Source organism: Miniopterus natalensis, chromosome 5, assembly GCF_054644295.1.
Source record: "Miniopterus natalensis isolate mMinNat1 chromosome 5, mMinNat1.hap1, whole genome shotgun sequence".
NCBI lineage: Eukaryota > Metazoa > Chordata > Mammalia > Chiroptera > Miniopteridae > Miniopterus > Miniopterus natalensis.
The window spans coordinates 71,295,595-71,314,345 of record NC_142085.1 but is presented as its reverse complement, the minus strand read 5'-3'; the positions used below and the strand labels follow the sequence as shown (position 1 = coordinate 71,314,345).

The following is an 18,751-nucleotide window of genomic DNA, read 5'->3' as shown; positions in this document are numbered from 1 at the left end:
AAAACTCAAATAACTGATTTTAAAAGAAACACTTTTCTATGTCAATCCATGCTTCTTTCCTTTAAAACCCTACTTTTAAGCTCAAATCCTCTATGAACCTGCTCTAAAGATGTCTGAAATTAGTCACTGTACCTATTTTATCATCTTCTTGGAATTAAGATTTCAAAATACCATATACTAGTGGATCTAACTCTAAACATTAGAATAATGTAGGGAGCTTCCATAAAGTATCATCCCTTGACTCTCCTCCAGGACCAACTGAATTAGAAGGCTTTGGGTGGGGCTTGGCACTGATACTTTTGAAAAGTTCCCCAAGTGTTCAATTTGCAACCAGGATTGAAAACAACAAGCTGTATATTTGTCTATATTTTCATTGAAAGTGCTCTGAAGTATGGCTAAATTGCATCCTATTAAATTATGAACTCTGGCTGGACCGTATATATATAATTTTGTCTCTCTTTTGATTTCTTCTCCCACCCCATAGCACTGGCAAATGTCATCAATTAAAAAAACCACACCAAAAAACAAAAAAACAAAACACCAAAATTATTAAGTTTTGAATAGAAATATGACATCTATTCTATAGACTGTAGATTGGGCTCATACTTACTCATATTTTCTTATTTCAAACCAAGCTTAGAAATTTTTGAGAGAGATCACACTCACCAACTGTGTGTGCTAATTAGTAATGATTTTCAATTACTCTAGGCAACACATGCGAAACAAATCACCCTTTTACTTAGAAATGGAAACTAATTATAAATTTGATTTACTGAATGATTAACTCATGAGATTTATTTACATATATGCCAATATAAATATTAGTATAAAGAATAAATGGTCCTTCCTTTTAGAAAATGTAAAAATACATTAAAAATATGGGTAATGTTTTAATTCTTTCCTGGAAGGACAAACTATATGATGCTAAATCATAATCTTGTATGATTAATTTATTAGCACAATTCTTACTCTGAGAAAAAAATATTAAACTACTCAAAATGAATCTGGCCTCTTTTCCAAATACTCAGTCATCATCATTAGTGGCTGCATTGATCAAACTTCTATCTGTGAATCTTGGAAAGCCGCACTCCATGTGTAGAAATCTATGCCACTCTTAGGCATTGCAACAGAGCCAAGAACAGCAAGAAACACAACAAATAGCAGCTGTGGTTCTTTGCATGTGTGGTACTGCTTAGGCTAATGCCCAGGATATCATATCTTTGTCCAAAAGGTGCAGCTGCACCAGTTGACAGGTTTTTGAAAGTGGCAAAAAACACAGAAGGCAAAAACTGGCACCAATCCTTCCGTCTCCTCACACTCGGTCCCTGTAGCACGACTCTGGGCAATGTTCACAGCCAGCCATGGCCAGCATTTGGGTAAAACATGTAATATAACTCAGCCAGAGATCAGGTGTCATCACTCGACTCTCTCACTGGTTGGTCTTCTGGGTAGGTACACCCGCATGAAGTGTATGCGTTCACTAGTGCTGTACAACAAACCACCCCAAAGCTCAGGATCTTTAAGTAGCAATCATGTATTAGTACTTACATTTATGTGGGCAGGATGGGGTTCAGATGATCTAGGTTGGGTTTGGCTGGATGGCTTTGTTTCTCACTGAAATTCTGTGAATTTATGGAGGTAGCTCTGGCCAATGTGCATTCATTCATTCATCCTGAGGCCCACGCTGAAGTGGCAGGAGCAACCCAGAAGGAAACTTCTCCAAGCAATGGTAGAAACACAAGGGGATAAGTGGAAACACAGGGCTTTTCCTGCCAAAACTTACAACTGCTAAGTTCTTACTTCTGCTCATATGCTATTGACCAAAATAAGTCATGCGGCCAAGTCCAGGTTCAAGGAGGGAAGAACCACACTCTGTCCATGACGAGACCATGGCAAAGGTGTAGATGCAGGAACGAATAAAGAATTAAGTCCAACAAATCAATCTACCACATGAACCTGTCAGTTTTTCTGGAAAGGATGTAATGGTAATGATGATATAATGGTAACAGCAACTATCTTTTATTATGAGTTCACGATGGGCCAGCATTACATTATTCCAAACTCAAACTCTCTCTCTCTCTCAAATCATTAAATTAAAAATAAAAAAAAATAACAATGTTTGCTTATTTGCTTAAATTATTGAAACTATTATATAGGCATATTAGGTGGACTGCGTACGGCAGCTTTGGGATTTCCCACCTGGACATTCCCTGCCTTGGGAGTAGTGATGGATGGTCTGAACTGTTATGCCATGGGTACTAAGGACCAGGCAAAAGAACATATTGTGCTCATCGCAATACTGTAGGCGTTCACCTACAGAACGGCTACCTGAGCAGAACTTAGCAGCAATGACCTCCAAAATAAACTAGCAAGCACTCTTGGTAAAAAGCTAAAAGTTTTTAAATGGGATTAAGAAATATCTGGATGAAATTCTGACGAAGAATTCCCTGTTTCCCTTGTAGGTTTCCAGCTTATGGAAATCTATACCCTGAGGGACCTCTGGGGGTCGATAATGGTAATCCTTTGCCCATTTGTATTCCGAGCACACTGGGGAAGATGAACTTCACGGAAGGGGGAGAAGTCCTAGTCATTACTGTTTCTCCAGGACAGGTGGGTGATGCGGTTTCACAGCAGCTTCTGGGGAATTGCCTGCACACAGCTTGCCACAGTGCAGCTGGCTGCTGCCGAGACAGGGAGCGAGGGGATGGTCTCTTGATTCTGGCAACTTCCTGCGCTCCCCAGGGGCCAAGAGGCTTGCTCTGGCCCTCACTTCTGCAGTGGACTTTTTTCAGCACTTACTTCCATATTCTAAATCTTCGCCTGGTTGAAGTAACTAGTTGACTAATTGATAAAACCTGACTGTTTGAGGTGACGAGGCTTGAAAGCTTGTAAACAAAGATAAACCTAAACAATTATGGTAAATTTGTTCCAAACAGAATGATTAGGTCCAAAGTATTCTCAGAAGTTAAAAATCTTTAAACAAAAAATAAATAAAAACAATAATCTAGGTTGTAAAGTACTGTTAGCAAAGTTGAGAATATTAGCCAAGCAGAAGAGTTGTGAAGTAACAAAAGTACACTTTACCTTGCAATAATGAGAGGTTATTCTTGAATTTATTTTCAAAATGTACGTCAAAGAATGTTTTCAAAAAAACTTAAAACCATTAATATAATTAAAAACTAGAGTGTCAGTCTCAAATCACTTAATATCAATCAGGCATAACACATTTGGAAAGTAAAACTTCTTTATTTTCTCTCCTATTTTATTTAGTAATTATTTCTTGACAACCTATGATTGCCAAGCAGTACGTAGATCCTGAGGGAAAGCAAAAAACAAAACAGATAAATCCCAACCCTCATGAAACTTAGTTCTGTTGGGATACAGACAGTAACAATGTTAAATATATTATGCAGTACTTTTTAAAAGATAGTTACTCTGAAAAAGTAGATGAGGAATTCTAGGGTATGAGCTTACAATTTTAAGTAGGGTGGTCAAGGTAAGCCCTATTGAGAATGTAATATTTGAGTCAAGTTTTAGAATAGGCAAGAAGTGAGCCATACAGATAATGAAGATGAGATTTTTCCAGGCATTGGAAATTGTTTTTGCAAAGAACCTGAGGCAGGAATGTGCCTGGCATGTTCTAAGAAGATCAGGAGGTTATTTGGGGGGAGGGGGCGGAAGAAGAAGAAGAAATAGCTGATTTCAGAGTTAAATCAAAGTTAGCTAAATAGGAAGAGAGGATACAAGTGTTTCCAGTTATATGGCTTTAAAAAATTAAATCTAATTAATTTAGCTAATTAACCAGCTGGATAGGTGGCTAATTTTAAGGAGACAATATATGCATGTGGTAAATGTGCGAATTTTCAATAGTACTAAGGAATGTACATTGAGAAGTAAGCATCTGCCTGCATTCACCCAGAGCTCCCAGCTCCCCACCCCAGAAGATAAAATTTTACCAGGTCTTCTATGTATTTCTCCAGACGCAGTCTAAGACTTTTTCTATTATACTCCCCCAAGGGACGTAATTTGGAAAAGTCAGAGTGTGTGTTTGAGAGAGGTGGACAAAGTTTGCTGTCATAGATGCACCTTCATCTTTGTATTACAATTATAGGCCCCAAAGAGGATGGCAGCCCAGTCATGCTCATCCCAAGATGGGCAGAGTAGGACGTATCTTGTGAAGACACCAAGTCACCTCCCGAAGATGCGACCTGTATGTAGCCACCACAGATTTTCATAGCTATTTCTGCTCTCACATCCAGAGGAAATTTGGTGACTGCCGTTTCTTGTCTGTCATTTCCCCCCCTGGATAAAGAGTGACTTCACTTACCACTTGAATACAGGAAGTAAAAAACACACAAAGCTATAGGCAAAAATAAAATAAAATAATAAAAGTAAAAGAAAATAACAAAATGAAAAATAAATGGGAAATTTCTGTGCTTCACGAATGGGTCTGAGAAGGGCACAAAATGTTCTTTGTTTGATAAAAGTTAGAAGGTTCAGGGAAATCCAAGATTTTTCCCTAAGTGCGGCCAAAGTATGTGTAATCTATACTTCAGGCTTTCAGATATTTTCCCCTGAAGGTAAACAAACAGCAAGCCATAAAAATCTCCTGTATGTCTTTGGTATTATATCCAATCTACTATTTTATCATGGGCCTGACAGTCTGAGTCTGCTCAGAGAGATGCACTGCATAGTTTTCTAATAGTGTCAGAGAAAGTGTCATATCATCATAGTCTCCACTCCTCGATCTTGGATAAAGAAAAGGCTTTATTCTTCAGAAAGATTCTTATGATCCCAGAATTGCCATCACTCAATAATCTAACTCTCTTTACAATTACTAATTTACATTAGGTTTCTCAGTCTAGGTAATCGAAGGAAGATGCTTCATCATCATCATCATCATCATCATCAGATGAAAATAAGAATGCTATGAATTGATTGAACTTTGGGTATTTTTTTTTTTTTGGAATGTCAGTGGTAACAAACAAGTCTCAAGCTTCTCAATGCCACTAGCATGTAAGTTCTGAGGTAATGGTTCTTTCCATAGTGCTTAGAATTGTGCCTAGTAGTTATGTGGTTAATTTTATGTGTCACCTTGGCTAGGCCATGGTACCCAGATATTCCATCAAACATATTCTAGATGTTTCTGTGAAGGTATTTTAAAACTGAGATTAGCATTTAAATCAGCAGACTTGGAGTAAACCAAATTACCATCCACGATGTGGGTGGGCCTCATGCAGCCCATTGAAAGCCTTAGTAGAAAAAGACTGACCTCCCAGAAGAAAGTAATTGTGCCAGCAGACTGCCTTTAAACTCGAACTGTAATTCTTCCGTGGGTCTCTAGCCTGCCACCCTACCCTGTAGATTTTGGACTTTCTTAGAGAACACCGACTACGACAATTTAGTATGTACAGAGTGGTTACAAATACCATTTGTTGAATGAATGAACCACTAACTCATGAGCAATATAAATGTTTCTTCAATGAATGTGTTTTGCATGTGTTCAAATTCTGATGTCCAAATAATCATTAAAGTTCTTATTGTGTGAACGCCATAATTCAGAAGTAAAATTTAACTGTTTAGACTCTTGCTACTATTTTTTTTTGATGATCTATGTGGGTGGTATCCAGCTTTCTATATTGGGAAAGGAGAGCAATGATAGTTTTATTTAAAATTCCACCAACCCACCACTATGTTTTCGACACCACTCCACAGTGAAATTGCCAGGGTTTAACCACTCTCTAAAATCCAAACTCTAGAAGGATTTTGTCCCCAGAAAGAAGCCATTCCCCAAAAGAACTCCATTTTTTTGGAAAACAGTGGTTGTATATCACTAGAATTTCTTTTATCTGCTTGACATAAACAGTCAATTATAGCTGCCAATGATCACTTTTCATCAAGGGAACATTAGAAATATAGTGTGTAGCTTAGGATTTATCTGTGTCTTCCAAAATCAATTTCAACACACACACGCAAAACAATAAAAGTGCTTATATATTGAAATGCATTTTGTTGCTTTATCTGAAAAGAATGACAATGAAAGCAAGGCCACAATGGCCTTTTAACTGGAATGAATTGAGACTTGTTTTCTAAGAGGCCATCTCTGAAATTAAAATGTATGTTTAGTATGTACTGGTGTTTCTAGTCCTCGTTACCCCAACTTGATTTTTTTTTAACCTAAAAAGTGACCTAAGTTCCCTCTTCTTTTACATTCCACCCCTCACTTGTCTCCTCTGACACATGTAAACCACTGTGAAATTTGACTACTAGCCCTCTTCTTTTGCTCTCTAAAATTTTAATTTACTCTTATGCACATGGATTGTAGAAGAACCTTCTGGATATAGCAAACCTTAGTTTCATGACATGTAACTTATACTCTGACTCAATCAGAAGAATCAGATGGATTAATGGCAGTGAAGGCCTTGGGAAAAAAGTAAATAAATCTATGAAGGTTGCTTGAGATACAAGTGATATAAACCAACCCCCCCCCCCCCAAACAGGTTAAGAGAAACTGTGATTCAGTAATGGTCTCTTTGGCACCCTCTCTTATTCTCATCTTAATCTTCCACAGCTATTGTCCAAACTAGACTTTCTTTCCCAGCAAAATCAATCATGACCATTTATATTTACTATCAAAATGTAATTTTCCTTTGTCCCGTGCTGAGATGCAGGATCTAAAGCTAATGTGCTTGTGGGTGCTGATGAGTTAATACTCTGACACTGCCAGAGGCCAACTGGCACAGTTTTCTGGAGATGATGTCTTAACCTGAACAATGGAGTCCATTAATTGGAATTTCAGTTGACAACTGATCAGCAGAAGAAATATTTGGGATAAGAATGGCTTTTGGAGCCCCTTGAACTGAACCAACTAAGAAACTGCCTACTCAGACTGCATGAGGAGTCCACTAAAATTATGATTTTGTTAGATGCCCAACAAAAAAAGCTAAAAAAGACTAAAATAGATAAAAGAGATATTGTAATATTAATATCAGCTCCAGGTGAGAATTTTGTTATTTAATACAATTATTTTACTTCCCACATATTAAAAATGCCGGCTCATAAACTCATTCATAAGGAAATGAATCTATGAGGCATGGCTACTACTGATCTACAGTAAGGTTGAGGAAGCCCTTTTAATGCAGCTTCCATAAAGAAAACAGTAACCATTGGATTTCTATGTGAAATGGACAGATTACCTTCCAAGACCAAAAAAAAAGGAAAGAAGTAAGGAAGGGGGTGGGGGGAGGGGGAAAGGAAAGAAAGGAAAGAGAAAGAAAAAACAGAATTAATAATTTAGAAATTAAAGTTGTTGAATGTCTTCTAAGATCAGGCAGCATTATCTATTTCAAGGATTATAAACTGAGGAACAGTTTTGCATTTGGAGAGATGAAATAGAACTTTTTCCAAGGGAAGTTAATAAACTTGAGATTAGATATCAAAGAAATTCCTGAGTTTGAGGAGAAGAAATATATGAAACAGATTTGTTTGGGGAGTTTCTGTGTAAGCCTCTGATGTTGGGCTAAGTGAAGGAAAAAGTTGTTGGATCTTGAATTTAATTTTTTAATTTTTTTCAGTAAGTAGAAATGAGCTCATCTAAATAGCATTTCCTCTTTTGTATTTTGCCTAAACTATCCTTCTAAATTGTGCTATTTAGTCACACCAATTCCCAGGGATTCTCATATTTCTGTCTCAGTACTGCTCATGAAATAAACAAAATTCTTATAAAATGGAGCTACATCTTAAATAGATTTATATGCTTAGTAAAAATATGGTGTAGTAAAGTCCACAGCCCAGGGAGCCCAGGAGGTCTGTGTTCTAGGCCCGACTCTTCTGCTGGCTCTCAGTGACCCTCTCTGGGTCTAGTTTTCTCATCAGTGAAACAAGAGCGATGGAATGAACAACTCCTCTGTTATCTGCCAAGCAGGAGAATCTGACTTTGTTATGTAAAAGTAGCCTGATCATGAATAACAATCTTAATAGCCGTGAGTAATGCAGAGAGTCACTTTTCAACACTTTGAGAATCTTGTGTCTTGAAGAAAACCTTGGAAATCATATAACTTTGCCCCTCCTCTCCAGTCGGAACCACATCTTAATCATTCAAATATGTTCTTCTAGGCTGATCTTCAAGATTCTCCCCCAGGACAACTTCATAACATCTTCTGTATCCTTCATGCCAGAAGTTCTTCCTTATGTCTGGCTTGAGTCTCCCAGCTGGACTGTCAACTTACTTTCATTTACTCTCTCCTTAGCAGAGAGAGACTACAACTGGGGCAGACCGTTCAAGTGCTATCTCTTACGAATCTGAGCCATGGTAAATTTGTTTGTATTAGAGTTACTCTGGTCTTACATTGCATTCCTGTGAAATGATAGAGGCTGACCTCCTGATGAAATGTTCTCTTTCAGGTCTAAAATGACTGGAAGATAAAGGCTAACAGGCTGGCAGGAATACTGAGCGGTTCTTGATAGTGGACACAGGGAAGGGCATTGTTTCCTTTGATGACCAGTCTCCTAGCAGCCTAGTGCACATCAGCTCTTGACATGGTGCTCTCTGAAACTGCAAATTTGGAAATATTAAACAAGTTCCTCTCAAGTGAAATAGGGACTCAGGGACTTGTGCTCAAAAGTACGGTAAAAGGGGAATCTTTCCAGTAGTACCGGTGCTTAATAAAGACACGAAAAATTGATGCAAGGGAGCCTAAAGATATTGTCCAGTCCTACCTTCTGCTTTCTAAAAGGTGAGCTCTTTTTTTTTTTTTTTTTTTTTTAAAATATATCTTTATTGATTTCAGAGAGAGGAAGAGAGAGAGAGAGAGATAGAAACATCAATGATGAGAGACTCATCATTGATCGGCTGCCTCCTGCAGGTCCCCAACTGGGGATCGAGCTCACAACCTGGGCATGTGCCCTGGCTGGGGACTGAACCAGGATCTCCTGGATCCTAGGCTGATGCTCAACCACTGAGCCATGAGCAGCCAGGCAAGTTGAGCTCTTTTTGATGCCCCTTTTACAGACAAGGCAGATTAAATGGAACAGTATCCCTATCAACAATGAATATATCGAGAAACAGACAGTGCTAACCATACAGGCTGTTTAAGAAGGAACCATGTAGGATTTTTGAAAAGAACAGGAGAGTTGGCTTACTTTGCTGACACCAAGTAACCAGAAAGAGCTCTCTCCCGTTTCCGTTTCCTCTCAGTTGTGTGGGTGTCCAGTGAGAGGCCTGCAAGAGGAAAAGCGGTATTCCCTCAGGATGGGCTTTCCCAGCCTCCTCCAGTGCAGCCCAGGGTTGTGAATCAGTGCCGGGGAGGGATGGGGTGGGAGTGGGGTAAGGGCAGGCTTCCCCTCTACCCAGGAGGCCATGATTAAGAAGGCAGCCGCCTGTCAACAGAGGCTGTCAGCTGTATTTCCAGCCCAGCTTCCTCCCAACTGACTCATTCAGTGATGCCACAGTCTAATGTTTATGACCTAACAGTTGATCACCATGGAAGCTGCACAAACCTTGGACTGTTGAGGAGTAAAACCAGAGTAGAGATTCTGGACAGTTCAGAAAAAGGAAAGAGAAGACCCTTATTCATCCAGACCACATGTTAGGACTGAACACCCCATTCCTCCTGTGGGCACTTCCACCGGTTGCTAAAACTGAGATTTGGAGGACTTCGTGCCTATTGGAGAACCCAAATAAGGATTTGGGGAGACCAAGTACAAACAAATATCATGGCATTTAGAAGCGAAGAGCAAAACATAGAAGGGAAAATGTGTATGTAGCAGTTTAATGAGGTTTGGATTACAAATTCTGTTTCCTTACCTTTTGCCAGCATGTGGCAATGGTTTTACAAGAGAAAGAAAACGTGCTGAATGCCAGGAAAATACTAAGATCCCCCAAAACTCAGCCTGACAAACAATTCTGGTATATTCACAAGCCGGGAGTATAAGGATAACCTTTCTGGTTATTCCATGCCCCCCATGAAAATCAAAGCTAAAATAAAAAAGAAAGCCAATGGAACAAAATAATCACTCTTCAGCAAAGATCGTTGTGTTAGACACTGCGAGCATCAGGAGGCCTTGGCACAGACGTCCCAGCTAGATGAGGACTGTGGCGTGGTCAAGGTGAAGTGAGTCTGACTTCCTGGCCTGCCCTCCCAGACTGAGAATCAAAAAGAACGGCCCTTCTCCAGCCCCAAACAGCCCTGTCCGAACAGTGTCTCCCAGTAGTGGTTGTGGTTCCAAGTAATGTGAAAGTCTTTTTATAACCGTTGAGGTTTAATTTAAAAGGAAGCTCAGAATCAGCGGTAAAGGGAGGGGAATGTTGTGAACTACAGACCATCTGAAATAGGGAAAATCATAAATACCAGAGTGTCTGATTATTTGAGCGTCTCTTGAAGTCGAATAATGAACCTTCTTCATGTTCGGCTTTCCTGGACTTGGCTCCCTCTGACAAATTTGCAGGCATCAGGGTCTGTCTGGAATTTATTCCAAGTTGGAGGGATATTTTTTCCCTTGACATTTTGCAGCTGAGACAGCCCCGAGCAGGAAGCTGAAGAGCGTAACATTACCAAATATGTCCTTTCTCCTGCCCTTCTATTTTATTTCCACAGGAAAAGAAGGCAGACGCTGGCCAATGAGTGCTGGCCCGTGAGATGCGGCAACGGCAGGCGGCCTCCGCCAGCAGTGGGGAAGTTGACCCGATGCCATTTTTCACACAAAAAAAGAGACTATTCTAGGTACCATGGGTGAAATTTGTGCTGCCCTGGAGGAAGAAGTCTGACAGTTTCCTACAGGTTGCCCAGCTATTTCGGGGGAATAGGTCTCATTTTCTCAAGGAGGCCTCCGTGCAGGAAGCAGGCAGTGGGGCACAGCGGAAAGGGGGCTGGGATGGCAGTTAGGAGCGAGCTGGCCTCTGTCTCGAACATGCCTGCGCCTTTGACCAGGTCAGTCCACCTCCTGGGGCTTCAGGCTCTTTACTTGTAAAATGAAGGTTTGGAGGTGATAATGCCAGATCCTTTCTGGGTCCCCAAAACTTGATCACTAAAATAAATTGGAATATCAGTCCAGATACGTACGTATGGGTATGTGTGCATGTATACATACAGATACATGGTCTGCTTTATGCTATATTATAAACTTACAAAATACATAAAATACTAGTTAAAAGGATATAATATATGTAAATTCTAATATTTCCTCTCCAAACCTTAATAGTTTATGTTGAAAACTCCCTGGGGCTCGTATCTCTTTGAATCACTGCTCCAAGGTACATTTCAGCTCTGCTTTTCTTTATGGGTGTAACATGTTAGTCTTGAAAGACCATTTCTACAAGGGCTAAAAAACCCCCCATAAGTCAATGAAGTGGCTGCAGATTGCATACTGTCTGCTTGCATATTAAATATGTATGAAAACGCTTTTTAACATATAATCTTCTTGGTAATCTTGTTATGTTACTCTTAAAAGAGAATAGTTAGAGAAATTCCTTTATGGAGGAAAATAGCAGTGTAACCTTGTTGTCAATGGCAACTGGCAATCTCGGGTCAGGGAGCGGAAGATTGGGGTAATCTGGAACATATATGTCTTGTCCAAAGACAGGAGCTGCTTTTCAGCTCCAGCGGGCTGTCATCAGGTAGGAATGGAGGCCCAGTGCTGCCAGATGTAATATTTTAAGAGAATCAGGAGACTCAGATTTTAATGTGAAATTAAATTAATTTATCAAATTAATGTTGCTCAAAAATGTTGGAGCCAATTATATGATGACGATTGGCTACACACCAGCTAATAGGCAGGCCCTTGGTGATCTAATATTCAGCTGATTTAGCTCTGTAATTTTTTGTGATAATATTAGTACTTTGCAGTCAGACCTCTAAACTCTGGGCAGGGTGATTATGTATGTGTAAGACAGAAAAACATGATATGTCATTTCATTAAGATCATATTTTTTCTCACCAACTTTTCAAAAGGGGCCACCTCTTGAGTTCTCTTAAGGCTGCCCCATCAGGCCAGTGGTCTAGGTTTTGTTATAAAAATAAGGACAATATTACATTGCTCTTGGTGTATCTGTCCCTTTTGCATATGGAAATCTTGTGGAAAAATATACTATTTTAAACAAATTGTGATGTTTTACTAAATCAGAGATTGGCAAATTTTTTCATAGATAACTTTCAGTAAATATTTAGCCTTTTTGGGCCATATGGTCTCTGCTGCAACTACTCAATTCTGTGGCTGCACAAAAGCAGCTGTAGACAATACAGATGAATGAACCTGGCTGAGTTCCAATAAAACTTTATTTATCCAAACAGGCCATGGGCCAGATTTGCACTGTGGGCTATAGTTTGTCAACTCCTGTATTAAATCATAAGCTTTTCTAAGGTATAACTTGTGTTAGATTCAACACTTTACCTTCAGTCCACATAATCATGGCACAGAGGAGGAGGCACTCTGTGAATATTTGCTAAAATTTGAAGGTTGCAAAATTTTGCAGTTTCTGTCTATCATAATCAACTCCCCATTTGGGTGACTGAAAACCCATAGTAGGATTTATGGATTGTATTCTTCCTGAGGCTTACATGAGCATGTGAAGTCCCTCAGGGAGTTTATGGCTCATCCAAAGATTCTGAATAAAGGAAGGAGGTACTCAGCCAGGCTCATGAGAACCTCAGGCACTGCTTAAACTGAAGGTCCAAAGAGAAAGAGCCACCATAAGACCCTTATAATTTCATGAAAAAGATTCTCCAAATCTTTCCTCAACTCTTCTTTCAACAACTTAAATGACCAAATACTAAACATCGATTGTGTCCTTACACTGTAGTGCAAGCATTCTCAAAATTTGGTCATGACTCTGTGCACACACTAAAGCATTTCCCCAAATAATTCCTACCTTTACTGTAAGTAATTCACTGGGATATTTTCTTTTTGCTTATATTTTATTTTTAGTGCTGGTCACAACTCTCTAACTTGATTTTATCATTGACTGGGTGTGGTGTTTCATTGAAAATCAAAGAAACAGGCACAGTTCTTGTCCCAAAGGGATTTACAACCTAATTGGAGAGCTAAGACACACGTATATTCCAATATCTACATAACTGTCCTGAGATCTGACAGAAGACAGGTTACAGTATTTGTGGCACTTGAGATTCTTCAATGGTGGTAGTTGAAGTTTTGAGACAGTAGATGAGTGGTGGTATTGGTCTGGGATGAGATCTTGAGACATGGAGAATCTGCCTAAAAGGGGAAAGGAGTGGGGGAATATAAGTGAACTGGGATAAGGTCACACTTTAGGAAAAGAAATATATTTTCCAAGTAAAAAGGCAGCATAGGACAGTTTTTTCCTCCTAATTTCATTCCCAATGTGAATGAGTGAACCTGAATTAAAATTTAGCATGGGTTTGTTGGCTGGAACAATGTAAGAGCCAATTAAAGAGGAATGAGAGGTCCACATGATTCATTTCCAAAAGCCAAAAACAGTTACTGGTGGGAATGATCTGGAGAGTACACTTTTTCCTAAGTGAAGGTAACTATTTGGCTGAAAGAGAAGACAAAATTTGAAGGCTGGTGAGGTCAATCTAGACATGTAGTTATTAAAAAAAATATTCTTTTTAAAGATTTTTAGAGAAATGTAGAAGTACAGTTTCCTTTGTTTGGGAACCCCTAGTTGTCAAATTCTGGTATGGTTTGGGGTATATAATAGAGAAAAAAACAAGCTAGGGACTTTGGATAATCAAATGGTCCACCAGATTAAGCTTTGATAGCCACATTCAAGTCGTAAGTAAAAACATATTGACTGCAGGAGTGAAGAGGCAATGAATGGATGGTATAGAATTGGCAGAAGGGCCCAATAATCAAATACATAAAAGTCACATAGATTTCCTTTAACAAATAGACACCAGAAAGCAGAAAATTCTAGAAAAGCACTAAAAGTGAAATCGAAGCCAAGTTGGATAAAAATAAAATAAATGTAAACGCCTATGAAATAGCTTGGAACAGATAAATTAGTGCTCAAGAAGGACATATATACTTGAGAATCAGAAAACTAAGGAATGTATAAAATGGTTTAAGAGAAAGGGAGACAATACATGGAGAAAATAGGAGGCTTAGTATAAAAAACTGGGAGAAGGGAAGATAATGTGAATAGATACTGATTTTCATTATTATGTATGATTCCAATTTTATGCAAAAAAATAAGCACAAATCTTATCTTAAGATCATTTTCACTTTGAAAATTCTACAATGGGGTTTTTATCCAAAAGGATTTATAAAAAAGACAAATAAAAGAAATAAAGAAAACAACAACAAAGCAGAGCTGATGACCATATTCTCTATTACACAGACGATAGCATCATGGAAATTAGTAGCCTGGTTGGTTTACAGACACTTAAGGGAGGTGTTGTTTATAATTACCTACCAATGATGTAAACTTCTGCAATTTTTTTCTCAAATTCAATTAATTTTAAACCACATTTAGAAAATCTTGGGTGTTATAAGTCAATCTAAAGCTACTAAGGCCATCAGAAACCAGGCTTCATTATTTTATAGACATACTGTGCTTCACACAACACTTTTAGGAGAAACCAGACATATTTTTAAAGCCAAATGTTTTCTTTTTCTCTTAAAGTTCACATATCTGAGTGGTTTATCCTAAGTTTCCAAAACATGTTGGGAATAAACACAGGATCTTTAGCAGTGATGATCTCAGTGTTATAGTTTTAAGGACAAGAGTTACTGAGCTTGGTTTCAAAGCACTATTCAAGATCCCTTAACTTTTCTTACGGAGCTGCCTTATGACCCAGCAATTCCACTTTTGAAAATATATCTGAAGAAACCTGAAACATTAATTCAAAATAATATATGCACCTCTATGTTCAATGCAGTGTTATTTACAATAGCCAAGATCTGGAAGCAGCCCAAGTGCCCATCAGTAGATGAGCGGATAAAAAAGCTGTGGGACATTTACACAGTGGAATACTTATCTTCTGTGACAGCATGAGTGAACTTGGAGAGTGTTATGCTAAGTGAAATAAGCCAGTCAGAGGAAAACATTAACTTCACTTATACATGGAATCTAATGAACAAAATAAACTAGCAAACAAAACAAACAGACTCATAGATACAGAGAACAGACTGACAGCTGTCAGAGGGGAAGGGGGTTGAGGGCTGGGTGAAAAAGGTGAGGGGATTAAGCAAAGGGAAAAAAAAAAACATAGACACAGACAACAGTGTGGTGATGACCAGAGGGAAGGGGTGAGGGGAGGTAGAGGAAGGTATAGGGAGATAGTGATGGAAGGAGATGACTTGGGGTGGTGAACACGCAGTACAATATACAGGTGATGTGTTACAGAATTGTACACCTGAAACCTGTATGGTTTTATTAACCAATGTCACCCCAGTAAAGTCCATTTAAAAAAAGAAATTTAATAAAAGGATTCCTTAATTTTTCTTCAGAAGAAGAGTCATTAAGTCTCTATCCAAAGACTAGTTAAGAAATAACTGAGAACAAAATCAAGCATCAGGAGAGGTCCAAGTAGTTCTGGACTTGTAGGATGGGAAAGGAGAGGAGAGGCACTCATTCTGGAACCTGGAATCTCAGGTAAGTCTCTTGCTAGCGGAGACACATCTTGTTGGATGGCTTATTCAAAGATTTGAGCCTCTCCTGAGTAAAATGAAAAAGAGGAGCAGGAGGCATGGACTATCCATCTTAGCTGTTGAACTGTCCCTTATGGTGGGGTCCCATCTTTGTCGTTTGTCCTTGAGGTCAAACCACTATATTCTCTCTATTCTGAGCAATTTGCCCTAATAGATGGCTTTTACTTACAATTAGAGAAAAAAAATTCCTGGATAGTACATCTAGATTTAACATTTTTTTGTTACTTAGCTCCTCTCTCATTACTTTAGTTTATATATTATACAATATATATTACAGATATATTTGTGTGAGGGGTATGTAGACACACACTAATTTGACATCCTGTTTTATTATCACCACATGCAATCCATAAAACAATATTTCTAGAGTCCTGTTAAATGACGGGTGGAGTTATCACAATGTGGTGTGGACAATAACAAATGACTTTTGAAAAGTGAAGATTTCCCTAGATCTTTCTCAACACAGGACCAGAATTTGTTCTGCACATGGTTTGTATTGCAACTCATGGCATGGGAATTTCAGTGACAAAACTTTTAAGAGGCAGAAAATTAAAATGACTGATTTTTCCAGGAAAAGAAAATCTTCTTTAGAAAGGAAACTACATCACCATAGCCCAAGGCATATAACAATATTTTCTGGATGAACAGTAAGATATTTCAAGTTAAGAGGACACCATTTCTTTTCCTTGTTGAAATGTCAGTGCTAGTAAGCCAGGTCATCTAACTCTAGTCACTTGATAGTTCTGAGTCAAGCATGATCAGATAGGCCTGGGAGTAAGAATTGCAGGGCTCCAGTTAAGAGGCCAACATACCATATGTCTTAATATTTAAGTTATAAATTCAAGCTAACACATTGTAAAAATATATTTTATTCTCTTAGCTTGATATATATAATTATCATAGTGACAAAATTGGAAATATATATAAATTTATCATTTTTATACTGCTGAAAGTCGGCAAATTATCAACAAGTGATTAATTTTTATTGAGCATGCCTGAGTGTTCTGTTGATGGTCCAATGATATTTGGATGACTAATAAAATAGGTATAGAAATTTAAGCGTAATATGAATTTTTTAATATTGTAAAATGTTCCAGTTACTATATGCAAGTTTTATGAATACACTAATTTGTATCTCTGAAACCACAAATTAGAACATGAAGGATAGCAGGAAAAATGGTTGCTTGGCACTACTGGGAAACAATACCTTGATATAAAAGAATGAATATGCATTCATGTTATTAGAGGGGAGGGACTTGATAAATTACTTAATATATTTTCTCTTTTTTGAGGACTTCTGCTATTCCAATCCTGCCTCCACTCCAAAGCAGTTTCTCTCTTCCACAGCAAAAGCCACCCAGGTACAATCACTTTTTCTAGGTCACAAAACACAAGATAAGTACAAGCATTTCCCTGGAGCCTGAACAATGTTAATCACAACACGGGTGTTTAGGGTTATAGGTTGTCCTGTGTCAGTGCTGAGTACTGGGTCCACATTAAGGGTACCAATGTTTCTTTACTAAGTTTAATTATCATGGGTTTGTGACATGCAGGGCTTGAAGTGCAAGGCCAAGGGCAGGGGCTCTCTTACTTTCATGTAAGGGCAATACTAGATTTAGGTTATTTCTCAAGTGTTTTCGCAGATGTGCAGAATCCAAAAAAAGCTTAAGGCATGAACAAGCTTCCACAGAAAGATGTTATTTTGAGGTTGTTTGGCAGACTAGGATTTGGTAATTCTATGTAGTACACTGTACGTATTATCAAGGTGGCCACTGCCATGTAGTAACAGAGCTGTAGATTTGCTTCTAGCAAAAGGGCTGCAGCAATTTTTTTTTAACCTCATGGACATGGCCAGGTCTATTCTAAGAGAAATCCTGTTTTCTCCAGTGTTTTGTTTTTTTATGGGTGTGCCTGATCCAACTGAACTTGGCAACACCTTGATCTTGACCCGTTCTCTTGCTCTCATGACACAATATCTTTTCACCCCCAAATCCCTCCCCACCGATTTAATTTCAGTTTACTATAAGCATTTCCAATTTCTGATGCATCATAAGTTTTGTCTTCCCTAAGCATGCATTTCCTACTCCAGTCTCATAACACTTTAAACTCTAAACAATGGCTATCTGTTCCCTCCTATTAGGTTTCCTTAAACAGACTTTAGAGAGCAGCCATGTGTTTATCTTTCATAACACTCTCACAAGCACCCCTCCGTGACTCACACACACAGAAAGCCAAAAACCCTGAATGGTTGTTTATTCTCACCAGCTGGGTGACCTTGCACGTGGCTCTCAGCATGGGCGAGAAAGAGGGAACCTTGAAAAAGTGGTCATGTAGATGTAAGCACAAACAAGGCTGCGTCAACTTGCACTTTGCTTAGATCCTTTAAGGAAGTTCAGAGTTAACCAAGAAACTCAACTCAGCTTGCCATCTTTGCTTTTCCCCACTTATGCTCAAATGGGAGAGGAAGGATCAGGTCTAGTGGTCAAAGAAAGACAAATACAGTGAAGGTTTGTCATTTTCAAAAGCTTAAAAACAATATTCAGTCCTTAGATCAGATGCTCTGTGGCTATACAGCACATGACTAATGGCCTCATTAGATCGACTTGCTAAGCCTGCTTCAGAGAAGTAAAGACAGGACAATCTTCTACCCCATTCCTGGATTATATGAGACATCTAGGAATTGTTCAGCTTACAGATCCCCTGTCATCTGGTTATTTTCTGTCCAGTTTTGTGGAGTTTTATCTTACGCATTCACAGTTTAGTATTTAGCAACAGACTCAAAGAACCCCAATTAGAAATGTGGAGGTCTTTCTCTGCATTGCATTCTTCTCACTGGTAGTCTGGCCCTGAAAACTAACTGTCTGTACCTCCCTGAACTTCACAGTCTCTACCTCCTCAACTCAGTAAAACTGAAGTGCTCTGCTTGGGTACCTGTTCCATGGATCATGGTCAGGTAAGTGCCTTCAGGCATAAAATAAGGACATTTACTGGGTTCACCTCATTTGTTTCCTTTTTCTCAGCCATTACTATTCTGGCTGCCTATTGTTCAATTCCTGTTGCCAATGTTACCTGTTTTATTCAGTTTTCTAGTTGTTTAGGGCAGGAAGTTAAGTCTGCTACCGGG

The 18,751-nt window shown here is 38.7% G+C and overlaps 1 long non-coding RNA gene across 3 annotated transcripts in view; it reads right to left on the bottom strand.

Moving 5' to 3' along the window:
* Positions 1-18,751, bottom strand: part of LOC107531004 (uncharacterized) — a 151,928-nt gene that overhangs the window by 5,388 nt on the left and 127,789 nt on the right. For 2 of the 3 annotated variants that reach the window (XR_015714582.1, XR_001602588.2), the window contains one exon: positions 1,549-1,714. The exons of the other annotated variant lie outside the window; for it this stretch is intronic. This is a non-coding gene — a long non-coding RNA (uncharacterized LOC107531004). The remainder of the gene's footprint in view (positions 1-1,548; positions 1,715-18,751) is intronic. 3 annotated transcript variants of the gene reach the window in all.